We start from the raw sequence: 13,652 nt of genomic DNA on the forward strand, positions 1-13,652 counted from the left end.
CACACACACAAAGAGACTAAAGAGAAGATAGCCTTTCAAAGGCAACCCCCAATGACTTACTTGCCCAACCATCTCCCAGTCGTCTATTCTCCCATCAGTGGATTAATTCACTAATGAGGTCAGAGCCCTCATGAAGTCCCATTTCTGAACACATGGGACTTTGGTGGACATTCTAGGTCCAACCCATAACAACTTGACACACAAGCCACTTGCCCCACTCCTTTTTCACGGCAGACATCACTCATTGATGGCAGTCCTTTTCCTAGAGAACAGGCAGGGTCTTTATTAACAAGCTCTGGTAGCTAGTATAAAATAGTTAGAATGCACAGGAGATAATGTAACTTATTTGCTAACCTTCATGTTGGGATAAAAGATCTCCCTGGCCAGGAGATAAAATTTTAATATTAGAAGATAAAAATAAAAAGCCTTACCTTTTGTAGTCATAAATAGTATTTTTCATGATGATCCTTCATGAAGAGGTCTGAAATGTTTATGCATTACCCATTTTAAATTTAAATTATTTGTTTTCCTGCTGGACCTTCCCAAATCTAGCGCCTCCTGTAGTGTTTGGTACATGTGGGGCATGCAGTAAATATTTGTTGAATGAATGAAACTCATGGAGGAGTTAATTGTAGCCTTAAAGAGGTGAAAGGCCAGAGTTTTATAAGGTGAATCCATCCAGCTCATGCTGGGACCTCAGCCAGGAAGGGGCATATCTGCAATATATCTCAACCTATAAACTACCTTCTTCTGTAAAATTGGTGTCAGCAGGACCCTCCATTTCCTACCATGCACGTTTGCTCTTAAGTCATGACGTTAATTAATAGGGAATATTTATTGTTAAAAAAAGAGTAGCAATTGTAATTTACCTGTTTTCATGCTTTTGGATATCTTAAAAAACTCTGTCCTACCACAAACAATATGGCAGTTTTTATTTTCAGAGACCATGTTGCCATTTGATTTTAATTTGTTATGAATTAATGAGATTGTGAAATACATGAGATGGGGGTTCCAGTCTTTATTCCAACTGCTCATCCACAAGAGAACAACATTTCTTATGTAGTCTTCTCTCAGGCAAAGGTAGGGATGCAGAGAAGGATGTGATATGCTTCCTAATCTCAAGGAGCTCAGAACATAGGAGGGGCAGTGGTGTGAATGGGTAGAGCCACAGAATCTGCCACTTACAGCATGGATACCTTCCATGGGAGTTACTCAGCTACACTTACAGACGTCTTCTTTTGTATTCTTTATATCCTCAACTTGAGGTTAGCAAATACATTTTATCTCTCCTGCCTGCTCCAATTGCTTCATAATGACTACTTGGGGCTCATTGTCAAAAATTCTGAGGTCATGGGTAGATTCTGGGGAAAAGGGCAGCCGTGGTGAGTGATGTCAGTCTGTAGCAAAGGAGAGCGAGGCAGCCTGTGCCAGGAAGAACAGTCTTTGTGCTGAGAAATAGTCACTTGGGAATATTCCTCAACACCTTCCCCTAGTTTTGATTCAGTAGTTCATTTTTTTTTTTTTCTTCTGAGTTCAGATGTGGAATTCCTAAATGTCATGCTTTGTAAATGATGCAGTGGACATGACTCCATGGAAGCATGATTTCTAGGGGACTAAAGAGATGGCAGACAAAGGCCTTTCAAGACTTCAATAAGAATGTCTAGATATTTGTCTTTAAGATAATGGTGAGGATAACTAGCATTTGTATGTCGCTTTATAGTTTACAAAGCACTTTCACAAATTGGATATGACCTAATGTGTGTGAATAGGGTATTGGTCAAATAAATCAAGGCACTTGCATACCATAGGTGGATGCTAGGCAGCTGGTACGTAGAATGGCGTGGATCTTTATTTCTGGATAGAGCACCATGGTCAGTGTTTTAAAATGCAGTTTCCGGAGCATTTCACATATCACGTGTCCAATGCTATTTGAAAATTTATATTTTCATAAATATGTATCTGTGATGACGGCACAGGAAGAAAACTGGGAATTTATATGATCAAATTCTAATGGTGGTTCTCACTATTTGCTGAGATAGAGAGGATCTTTGCATTTTCTAAAAACTTATGATGAACAAATTCGACTTCCATGAAAATAAACAACAAAGTCACCCTTTTAAAAACTTATGGAAAAGTGTCACTTGTTAATGTCACTCAATCCTTACAACTACCCCCATGGGTAGTTACTATCCACATTCTACAAACGAAGAACAGGAGTTCAAATTTACTGCTAACTCTAGTTTTCCTGTGTGCTGGGCAATGATCCAGTTGTTGTACATGTGTGGACATAAACATACACGTACATATGTATTTACGCATCATATATATATACATATATATATATATACTATATTATCCGTGTATATATATTCACTACATTTTCACAGAAATACTTTGAGGTAGGTATTTTCATTATTCCTATTCCACAGGTGAAGAAACTGAGGCACAGAGAGGCTAAGTAAATTGTCAAAGGTCACACAGCTTTCAAGCTTAGAAGTATCAGTGCCAGGATTTAAAGCCAGGTCACTTGACTCTAGAATCTCCAGTTATGCCTTGTTGCCTGAGAGAAGACACAAGAGGATATGGTGGCCCAGGAAACTGAATTCAATCTTCTGGCTCCAAATTCTGTTCCCTTGTTCCTACATGTACGCATGTGCCTTTCATGTGAAGCTGATCATGAATAGCAGACTGTTATCAACCCACCTCAACATAGCCCCATAGGCTGGTGTAATTGAATTATACAACATTGTGTTAGTCAGCTTTGCATTGCTGTGACTGAAATACCTGAGAAGAGCCACTTAGGGGAAGGAAAGTTATTCTAGCCTCATGATTTAAGAGGTTCAGTCCATGGTTGACCAACTCCACAGGTCTGGGCTCCAGGTGAAGCAGAACATCATGGTAGAAGGACATCGCAGAGGATAATTGCTGGGCTCGTGGCAGCTAGGAAGCAGAGAGAGAAGCAGTGGAAGGAGGAGACAGGGACAAAATGTAATCCCCAAGGATACACTCCCAGCTACCTCCTTCCGCCAGCTACTCACCACCTGCCTGTTGTTAATATCCAGCCCAGTAGTCCTTTCAAAAGGACTATCCACCAAACAGATTAATCCACTGATCAGGTTATAGCTTGTTTATCTCTGAACATTCATGAATTAACACACGAGTTTTGGAGGAGACACCTCATATCCAAACCATCACAGACCTCATGATAAATTTCTCTTGAAATTCAGAATTGGGAATAAAATCTCAATCTCAATCCCCCCACTCCTACCACATGCCAGTCATTGTTCTAGGCACTTGTGTTAAAATAGTGTAAAAAAAATTAAGACTCCTGCTCTCATGAACTTTATAGTCCAGTAGAATGAAGAGAAAATAAGCAAAGGAAATTGAATTTAGAGTATTGATAACTTCTATGGAGAAAAATGTAAAAGAATGAGGATCTTAATATCTGGGCAGGAGTGGAAATTGGTTAGAGCTGAAGTAAAGAGGTTGGGGAAGTCCTGTTTCCTTTTGTTGGGTTACAAATATTTATTTAACCCAATGCATATTAATTTTTGTCCAAACTGCCAGGAAACTCAGAGCTCCGTGTAGAACTTAGTTATAAAAATACAGTGCACTGCAGGCACAGGGCAGGATTTATTTCCTTGCTCCTTTTAAACCGATTTGATCTGGTTTTCATTTTTATTGTCTTGTTTCATGTGTCTAACTTTATATGTAATCCCAAATTCCATTTTTATAGATAGATAGGGTACCAATCTTAAACATTAAAAAGAGGAATAGAGTCAGTTCTAAGTACAAAAGAAACAAGACAGCCATTTTCCTCTATCCCAAAGGAGTCCCTCTTCCTTTATACCCATATTGGCCATTGCATAATCTCATCTCTGATTTGACTGGGGACTCTTCCTCTTTCTTTATTGCTTTCTCTCCAACATGAAGTGTGTGTGCACACGTTAGCATGTGTGTGCTCTTTTCTGATTTCTATCCCCAAGAAGATCTAGATTTGTGTGTGTAGAATAGAGATGGCCTTTTTCCCTTCAGATAAAAAAACTTTACCCTTTAATTGCCATTCACTTTTTGAGTAACTGTGGAACTTTCAAGAATCTCCATGATTCTTAGCAGGAGTCGTGAATGTTGATGGATATTGTAGTTTTCCTGGGTAATTAAAACTACAGTTATTTATAAGGCTTCATTTAGAAAGTGCTGCAATATATAGTTGCTGTTAATTGATGACAGATACATACTATTTATCAATAATGCAGGATATTAATACCCACATCTTCTGTTGCTGAGTTTATACTTGTATTGAGAGCTTGAGAAGCAATGCTTTATGCTACTGTCAGTGACTGGGGTAATTCAAAGCTTTAATGTTCACTGATATCCCAGGCAGCTGTGATAGGCTCAGGCCACACTGACCTGCAGGTCACTTGGTTAGTCACACACACAAAAAAAGAGTCCTGTTTTTAAATAAGATTTTGAAGATATCTGTCACTCCTGTTAACAGGATTTCTTTTTGGTTGTTTTTCTGATAATGATGAGACAGACACTTTTGGCTCATCTAACTGGTTGTGTTCAAATGATATTCTCCAGTTTGGGGTAATTTTGGAAAGGGGCCTGCTTATGGTTATGGCAAGGCCTCAGTAAGGCTGTGGGAGTCAGGAGGCCTGCAGTTGTATTTGTGGCTCTGTCTGTCTCTTCCCCTGGACTTAAGGACAGATGCTATGTGTTCTGTAAATGGCACTAGATATAGGGCTGACACGATAAAGATTTACTTAATAAGTGAATGCCTATATCAATGAGCCAATCCCTCCTCAAAGGGGTGAGGGGTGTGTTCCCTGGGCTCTCCCAGGGCCTCCTGTGTGGCTTCACCCCAGGATCTAGAACTGAAGCAGTCACACTTGCTTGTTCCCGTGCTCAGTTCCAACCTGTGGGTGCAGCAAAGGCAGGACTTTTGTCTTCCTGTCCACAGTGCTGAGGCCGGTACCACCTGGAAACGTGGTCGGCCCTCGTGCTCACTGGGAAAGGGCGACTGTGGAGATGGATGGATGAACAGCCGCCTCCTCTCCGTCCTCTGTTATTAGCTCAAAAGTAAAATAATTGGGTTTGAATCAGTTCATCGGGGAGAACTTTCCTGCCTGCGCCTGCAGAGCTGTAGAACTGCAGCCCTCTCCGCGGATGCACACGTGTTTACTGAGCTGCTCATCACTGTTTCACCACCTAGCGACAAGACAGTGGCCTTGTCTTCATGCAGCTTGAGTTATGGACATCTTCTTTACGCCTCATGTTAGCCATTCATGTTCCCTCTGTGCAGAAAGTTCTGGGTTTGCTTCTGAAAAAATAATCACATTAAAAACGAAAATCCCAAGCTTTGAGACATTTCTCTAGATAACCTCCTAGATAAAGGACCTCCGTTCAACTCCATTTGATATGCTCATTGACTATGTTGGGTTGTGTGTGGGAACAGGGAGAGATTTAAGGGATTACACACAACTTGGGGCTGGCAGGGCTACAATTTATAGGACAGGTCATCAAGTTAGAAATTCAGTGAAGAGGTGATGCTGCAGTCCTAGGTTCAAAAGGCGCAGGACAGCCAAGCAGGCCAGAAACAGAGAGGATTTAATCTCACAGAAACGTTCTTCTCAAGGAAACTTCAGTTTTTGCTCTTAAGGCTTCCCACTGATCTAGTGTACCCACAACTGATTATAAATATTTCTTACATTCACAAAATACCTTTACAGCAACATCTAAACGAGAGCTTGACCAAATACTTTGACTTTATCGCCTAGCTAAATTGACACATAAAATGAACCTTCAGGGGTATTCTCTCTTAGGATCCTGATATATTCTTCATAAGACCGGAAGAGGTAAGAGAGTGTGCTCTGCTTTACAGTTAAGGAAACTGAGCTGCAGAGCGCCTCCAAGCTCTCCCAGGCCCCACGACTGGGAGCTGAGGTCAGTGTCAGAACAGGGTGTATGGAGCCCCTCAGCTCAGAGTGCCTCTTGGCTTGGCCTGAAACACCTAATTGATGATCTGCTCTTGAACAGGTAATCTCCTTACCTGAAATTCTCTCTGCCTTCCTCTCTTCATATTTCCTAATACATTTTTTTAACTTAAAAATTGGTTTCTTCTATCAGGTATCTTTTCAAACTAGTCCTTATGAACTCTTTGTGGGCCAACCTTTCTCTTTTGTGATTATTCTGTTTGTAATTCATTGTGTTTGGGAACATGCAGTTGCCAAAGAGACCCCAGAATGATCCTTCTTTAAAAATGCTTTTTAGTTTCAGTCAGTTGAGGTCAATGCTGTATGACTTTGTTGCTGTAAGTATCATAATTGTATCCTACACATGAAAAGTTTTAGGTAAATCTCATGTTGATGGTTCTTACCACAATAATAAATGGGAGCTTTTAAAGAGTTACCAATATGCATTTTACTATATAATTTTTGATAAAATTCACATTCACGTATCATAATTTCTCTGGTCCTTGATGGACCCCAGTTGTTTTTCTGTTGGAAATTTATTGACTAGCTATAGTTTAACACATGTTTATTGGATAAATTCATAATAGTTTAATAAAAAATTAATAGCAAATACTTTCGAATTTGTGGCCCATGGGGGGGTGGTCATCAGGTGACTATTAGAAGTTAGCAGTGAGATTAAATCAAGATTGTGTATCATGTTATCATCTAAGATATCTCAAGTAACCAGGAAACATGGGAACTTTTATAGAATTATTTGTGCCCAAATCTCTGACCCCACAAGATCACAAATGCCTCATGAATATTTTGTGTATACATATAAATAAGATCAATGGGTAATATCATTATCTTGATAATTCAAACATGACAAAGGTGTTTATTTTACTGAGTGTGCCCAACACACAGGATGGTTTCAGAGTGGGGAGGTAGGACAGACCGTCCTGCTAATGCCTGCTTCCCCTTCCTTGCGCTGTTGCAGGAAGGCTGGGGTTCTACTCTCTGTGTTCACTGTGTTCTCTAGATTTATTTCTTCTTTCAGACTAAAAGATCCCATTCTCCCTGTTAGACTGCATCCCGTGAGACTGGGAGCCAGGTCTTACCCAACTCTGTAGCTTGAGTGCTTCCCACAGTTTTAAGCAGTAAAATTTTAAAACTTTGGCAGGTAATAGAGGGAGTCAGTTTGTTGGTTGGAGGCCAAGTGTGTGTTAGGGGCGTGACTCCAGAACCAGGCGCCCAGGCTCAGTCCTAACCTCCCTGTTTATTAGATATGTAACCTTGAACAAGTTACTCAACACTCTGCATCTCAGTTTCTCCATCTGAAAAAAGAGAGCTAACAATAGTTCTCATTGCATGAGAGAATATCTGTAAAGTACTTGGGATAGTGGTGGATATCTAATGTACATGATAACTTAGATATTTCTTTAAAAACACACCTAGTTCCATTCTAAACTACTCTGTGTCTTATTTCTCTGGTCTTCTGGTGACTAGCATTTTATAGGTTAAAGACCAACTTTCATGGTAAGATCACATTAGCAACTGCATCTACCACCCCTCTGACTGAGAATCAAGTCTACGTTATCACTACTTTTTATATTCATATATATATGTATTTGTGTGTGTGTATGTGTGTGTATATATATATATATTATATATATATATATATTATATATATATATATTCTCTTTTTTTGTTGTTTTCTGCATTTCCCTTAGCAGCTAAGCCTGACCTTGTGTGATTCATCGTTTGTCACCAGGACTTCTTATTTTCCAGCCCCCTTAGCATTGAGGAGAACTAACATTTACCACATGTCTACCAGGTGCCAAGCTGCGTGTCTGATCCTTATCTACACCTGAGGACAGTGGTATCATCTCTATTTTACAGAAGCCCAGGAATATCAAGTACCTTGAACCATTCAAAAACTAAGACAGCCTAGTTCTGTCTCATGTCAAAGGAAAAGTTGTCTCTGCCTCCTTATCTTTGCTCCCTCTGCCTAACACCTCCTTAGGGTCCCAGCAGCCGCCACCCCCGGAAGTCCACCAAAAGCCAGCAGAATCCACATGCTCCTTTCCAGACAAGTATGGCTCTTGTAACCCTTCATTTGGGATCCCAGAACTTGTATTAGAAGTTCCTGGCAAGCCCTGTCTGTTTTCCTGTATTTGCATGTTGGTATCCACAAAGGATTAACCGGTACTATACTATCAGTCCAAGCACCCAGGAAAGCAGGGCACCAAGTTAGGAATCAAAATTCTTCCTTTGCACTAGTTTGACGTTTGATCTTTTAAACCAATCATCAAAACACCCGTTATAACAGAGATCAAGATTTTACTGGGCCATCTCTGTGTGTACATAAGTTAGTGATGAGCCTAGTTTGAATTTTGAGTTATATATGAGCCAGTGGTCTATAAAAGTCTTTGTAGGGCCTGGCTGTATTTATAAGGTTAATTAGATCTATTCTCAAGCTCTTAACTGATCCTCACCCTTCCTTCCCCAGCACACTCACTATTGTTGTATTGGCATGTGGGTGTTTGATTGATTGTGTGCCTGACTGTGGGTGCTTTCATGGAAGGTGGTCATAAAACCTTATATAAGTTGAGCACCTGGCATGTGGCTAGACCATCTTTTGGAGCATACCAAATTCTTCCTGAGGTTTCCCCTTTTCTCTTGTGTTTTACACAGTTGCAGATATATATAGTTTCACACATGGGCTACATGTGAGAGGTCTGTGGTATGTCTCATGGCATGACAGAGATAAAGAAAATAATTTACCTCATTAGAATCTTTTCTTTTCTTTTATCTTTTTCTCTTTTTTGGTATTGGGGATTGAACTCAGAGTCACTTAACTACTGAACACATCCCCAGAGCTTTTTATATTTTGTTTAGAGACAGGATTTGCCAAGTTGCTGAGGCTGGCTTTCAACTCTCTATCCTCTTGCCTCAGCCTCCCGAGCTGCTGGGATTACAGGTGTACACCACCATGGCTGGCTCATTGGAATATTTTATGCAAGAATTTTTAGGTTAATTTTAATTTTCAAGGGTCATCTTTATCTAGCTTTACAAGGTGAGAATACTCTGAATAGTTAGTGTCTACAGATTGAGCATCCCTATTCCTAGTTTGAAAGCCAAGGTTTTGAGACTCCCCATGATACCACAAGTGGAAAGTTCCACACCTGACCTAGTAATAGTTTGCAGCCCAAACACAGGTGCAATAAAAGTATTGTACGCAATTACTCTTCAGACTATATAAGGCGTATGTGAAGCATGAAAGAATTTGATGTTGAGACTTGAATCTCATTCCCAAAATATCTCATTCCATATATGCAAGCATTTCAAAATCCAAAACAATCTAGGATCTGAAAGACTTCTGGTCCTACACACTTCAGATAAGAGACACTCAGCATATACTAGGCAGAGTTCATGTCAGGGAGAAGGAAGTCCATTGTGCACCCTTGGACATGTCTAAAGTTACTGTCTGAGACTATAAATATCAACTGCAGACGTGAATTGAAGAGACAGATTCCTTGTGGTTAATTTTTCCAAGCAGGATGGTATTTTCTTCTCTATTCTCTAGTCCTCTTTCAAGTGTCAGTGGTTATTGATAATATTTAGAAAAATAACACACAGATTTTATGAATGTATCTCTTCTCTCCTATGTCACCCATTTGTTTTATTTATTTATAACTCTGGGCATTTATAGAGTTGTTTTATGATGCAGATATTCAAATAAAGCTTCAGTACTTATAATCAACCTAAGTTTCAGGTTTTCTTTTTACTGAATGAAACATTCACCTATGTTTGGAATTTTTAAATTTTTGATTTTTTTTAATATTTAATCTTTGATGATTTTTTTCTATAAATACCTAAAGAGATGCTTGAAATTGGAAACACAGGCACTGCCTCTAGTTCTTTTAAAAGAGGTATGTTTTTGTGGCAATGTGCACTGTGTCTTTCCTCAGACATTTGCCCAAACTTGGAATGATTAAGCATTGGTTGCGAATCCAAAGCTCGTTTTATTTCCATTGTAAAGGTTTGGAGCTTTTCTCCATGTGTTTCGTCTTTAGAAGGCCCTCTCTCTCACATATTCATTGTGCAGGCTCACCTTGTGCTTTAGGCAGAGTTGCCTCCTGTCCTTTCTATGCACAAGGCCCCCACTTGGAAACATGAGCTGTTTCCCTTGCGTTTGTGTCTTCGTAAAACCCAAATCCACTCCAAGAAATAAAAAGCATAGAAGCTTTATTGCACATATTTTATTTAAATATGTTTTGAGTAAGGATAGAGAGGAAAGGCTGAGGACAGAGAACTAGTTAAAACTGAACATCTTTTGGGGGATAGGGGTACACCAGGGATTGAACTCAGGGGCACTCAACCACTGAGCCACATCCCCAGCCCTATTTTGTATTCTATTCAGAGACAGGGTCTCACTGAGTTGCTTAGCACCTCACTTATTTTTGCTGAGGCTGTCTTTGAACTCGCAATCCTCCTACCTTGGCCTCCAGAGCCGCTGATTACTGGCGTGCGCCACTGTGCCCGGGGAAGCAGAACATCTCGAAGAAGAAGGGGCATTTATGTAGCACCCACCACATCCAGGCCTTCTGGAAGTTTCCTTCTCTATGTCCCTTTAGTTAATCATGTTGGATTCTAATGAAAAGCCTGTGGGCTGGATATTATTCTCATTTTCCACATGGAAACATTAAAACTCAGAGAAGTTGATTAGCTCAATCTGTGGTAGCGTGGACTGAGTGGACGTCGCACTCCTGGTCCTGTCTCTGCTTGTCCTCAGTGAGTGCACACCAGCACAGCCAGTGTGTTCCACACCCACCTGAGCTCTCATTCTGCTTTGAGGTGTGTGTTCCTGGCAGCATAATTTGCATACATAGAAAAGGATGATGAATGTGAACTTGGCCTAATGCTCTTTTGGAAAGTGAGTTGCTTCTATTAAAATCAACACCTTTGCATAGACCTCAAGATATTGCACGACCAAAAGAGTGCAACTTTCATTTTTACTAAGTTATACTAGTCAGTTTGGTTTTGGTTTTGGTTTTACATGTGGTAGTGATAGTGGCAGTGGCTAGTTGAGAATGGTCATGAGCCATCCAAGGTCACCTGTGGTCTTCCAGGCTCCAGAAGGTGTGCGTGCATCAGAGGACCAGCCTACTCTGACTTTGTGCCATTTATTCTAGACACTGTCCCATTGCTGGCCCAAAGGTCTACCAGGGATGCAGGTACTTTGGAACTCAGTTACAATTGCTGTAAAACCAGGGCCAAAGCCTACATTTCTTTAGGTATATAGTCAATGATTTTTTTTTTTAACATTTCCAGAATCAGAGGAGTTTAAAAAAGCCATGTATTTTAGCCTCTCTTTTTAAAGACTGGCACCATAAGGAGTTTCGATTGTCCCTAAACCATGTGACCTTGTCATAGTTGACCACTTTTCCAACCAAAGTTTATAAAATATCTGTTGGAAGTTGATTTTAATATTGATACTGGGAGGTGAAACTATGGTCTACTTGTTGAGATCTGTTCCAGATTAGATCAACATGTTACATATACTTCATGGTACAGACTTGGCCTTGAAGCACATTTTTAGCATGTAAAGTAGCTTCGAAATATGGTTTGCCCTGTGGTCTAATTATGTGTTAACTCTGGTCGTTGTTTGGAATTGTCACTTCAATATATACAATGGAATATTACTCCGCCATAAAGAATGATAAAATTATGGCATTTGCAGGCAAATGGATGAAATTGGAGAATATCATGCTAAGTGAGATAAGCCAATCTCAAAAAACCAAAGGATGAATGATCTTGCTGATAAGCAGATGATGACACATAATGGGGGGTGGGAGGGGTTAGTGTTAGGGTTAGGGTTAGGTTTAGGGTTAGGGTTAGGGTTAGGGAGGGTGGCAAGAATGGAGGAAGGAGGGACTGTACAGAGGGAAAAGAGGAGTGGGAGGGGTGGGGGGAAGGGAAAAATAACAGAATGAAACAAACATCATTACCCTATGTAAATGTATGATTACACAAATGGTATGCCTTTACTCCATGTACAGAGAAACAACAGGTACCCCATTTGTTTACAATAAAAAAAAAAGGAGGTTCTCGTTTCATTTAAGGAGAAGGGCGGTATTATAATCAGGATTCTGTCTCCTTTGGGGATGCTTTTCGGTGTCCTGAATCAAACACCTCAAGTTCACTTTATAGGTTTATCTGCAAAGAGAGTTACGTTCTCTTAAATGACACATCAGATCAAGTTTGTAGACACTTGTAGTAGGTCTTCCTTTGATCAGAGCAGGTTGCTGAGTGTAGACTGTGTTCTTAGTTCTTGTCTTTCTAATATCCTCTGTAGTTTTAGGTAGATATTTGTGCTTTTTTACTGTTCTTGTGAACATGAAACCGTGGTGCCCTTCTGATTTGTGGTGAAATTCCTCGACATATAAGTTACACGATGGTTGGGCCTGAACAAAAATGCCATTTTTCTGCATAGCCTGGTCATTAAGAGCAAAACATTTGGAGTCAGACAGAACTGGCTTCACATCTCCGGTCTCCCACACACCAGCCTTCTGTCTTTAGAAAAGTTGCTTAACCTCTCTGAATCCAGTGAACTCATCTCTAGAATCAGCAGAATAGTAGCACTTGCTTCTACCATTAGTGTAAGGATTAAATGAGATAATACACCTAACTGCTTAGCATATTGCTTGGCAAAATATGCATGCACCAAAAGCTGGATGTCATTTCCTCATGACACTTATTTTCACACTCGCCCAAAGACCTACAGACTATCTAGCAGAGAGGACCTGGTTCTTTCCAAGTTGGAGGTTAGTGGGCAGCAGGAGGAACTTGCTTCATTTTCCATTCTTTAGACTTGTTTATTACAGTCGTAGGTTACCATGGAGACTCTCAGGATTAAGACGGCATTATTGAGTTAAGCATTCAATGAACACCTCGGGAGAGAAAAGCCATAACATGTATGCATGCTGCCGCAGTTTCCAGACGAAAAGGTTAGGGGGGAGAAGAAGTTGCTGCTTTCCTTGGTCTTGGAGTTCCCTGACTTCACAGAGAACTATGATCAGGAGTTGAAACTCAGATCATCTCCCTCCTTTCACTCTTGTGTAGACGATTCCATAAAGTTATCGATAGTTAGGGTCAGAGTCCCAAAAGAGGCAGCTCCTCTTTAGAGACCAGGGATTGTGGCTTTCTGAAATAGATTCTGAAGTCGAAAAGAACTCCGAGTGTTTTCTGAGAAGGGTTGACCTCCTTTCATGCCACTTACTGTGAATTAAAGCTGCAAGGGGGAACTAGTTTGGGCTTGTGGTACAGCACTTAGTGCCACCGCTGCCAGGGAACAAGATTTGTGTTTCTAAGGCGATACAACAAAAAGGAGAATGCTTTAAGAGCCAGCGGCTGTCAGAGTGTAAAAGTATCTATGTTCCGAAAGGGAAATAGGAGCTGAATTAAGTAATTTTATACACACGTTACAGGGTGCCCTTCTGCTAGTCATTCTTAAATTCTAAAGCAAATAGTTGTGACCACAAAGGGCTCAGTCCATCTCAGCTGATTTTAGCTGGCAGACTCAAACTGGATATGATTGGTATTGACCTGCCCTATGCATGTGATTTTAAGATGGTCTGACTCTTGTCTGTCATTCTGTTGGGTTGTATTAATAACAGGGGACAAAGGGTGACATAG

General features: G+C 40.4%; 1 protein-coding gene across 1 annotated transcript in view; it reads left to right on the forward strand.

Annotated features, from left to right (window-relative positions):
- Positions 1-13,652, forward strand: part of Ppargc1a (PPARG coactivator 1 alpha) — a 285,595-nt gene that overhangs the window by 166,117 nt on the left and 105,826 nt on the right. The window lies entirely within an intron of this gene.

Source organism: Sciurus carolinensis, chromosome 10, assembly GCF_902686445.1.
Source record: "Sciurus carolinensis chromosome 10, mSciCar1.2, whole genome shotgun sequence".
Lineage (NCBI taxonomy): Eukaryota > Metazoa > Chordata > Mammalia > Rodentia > Sciuridae > Sciurus > Sciurus carolinensis.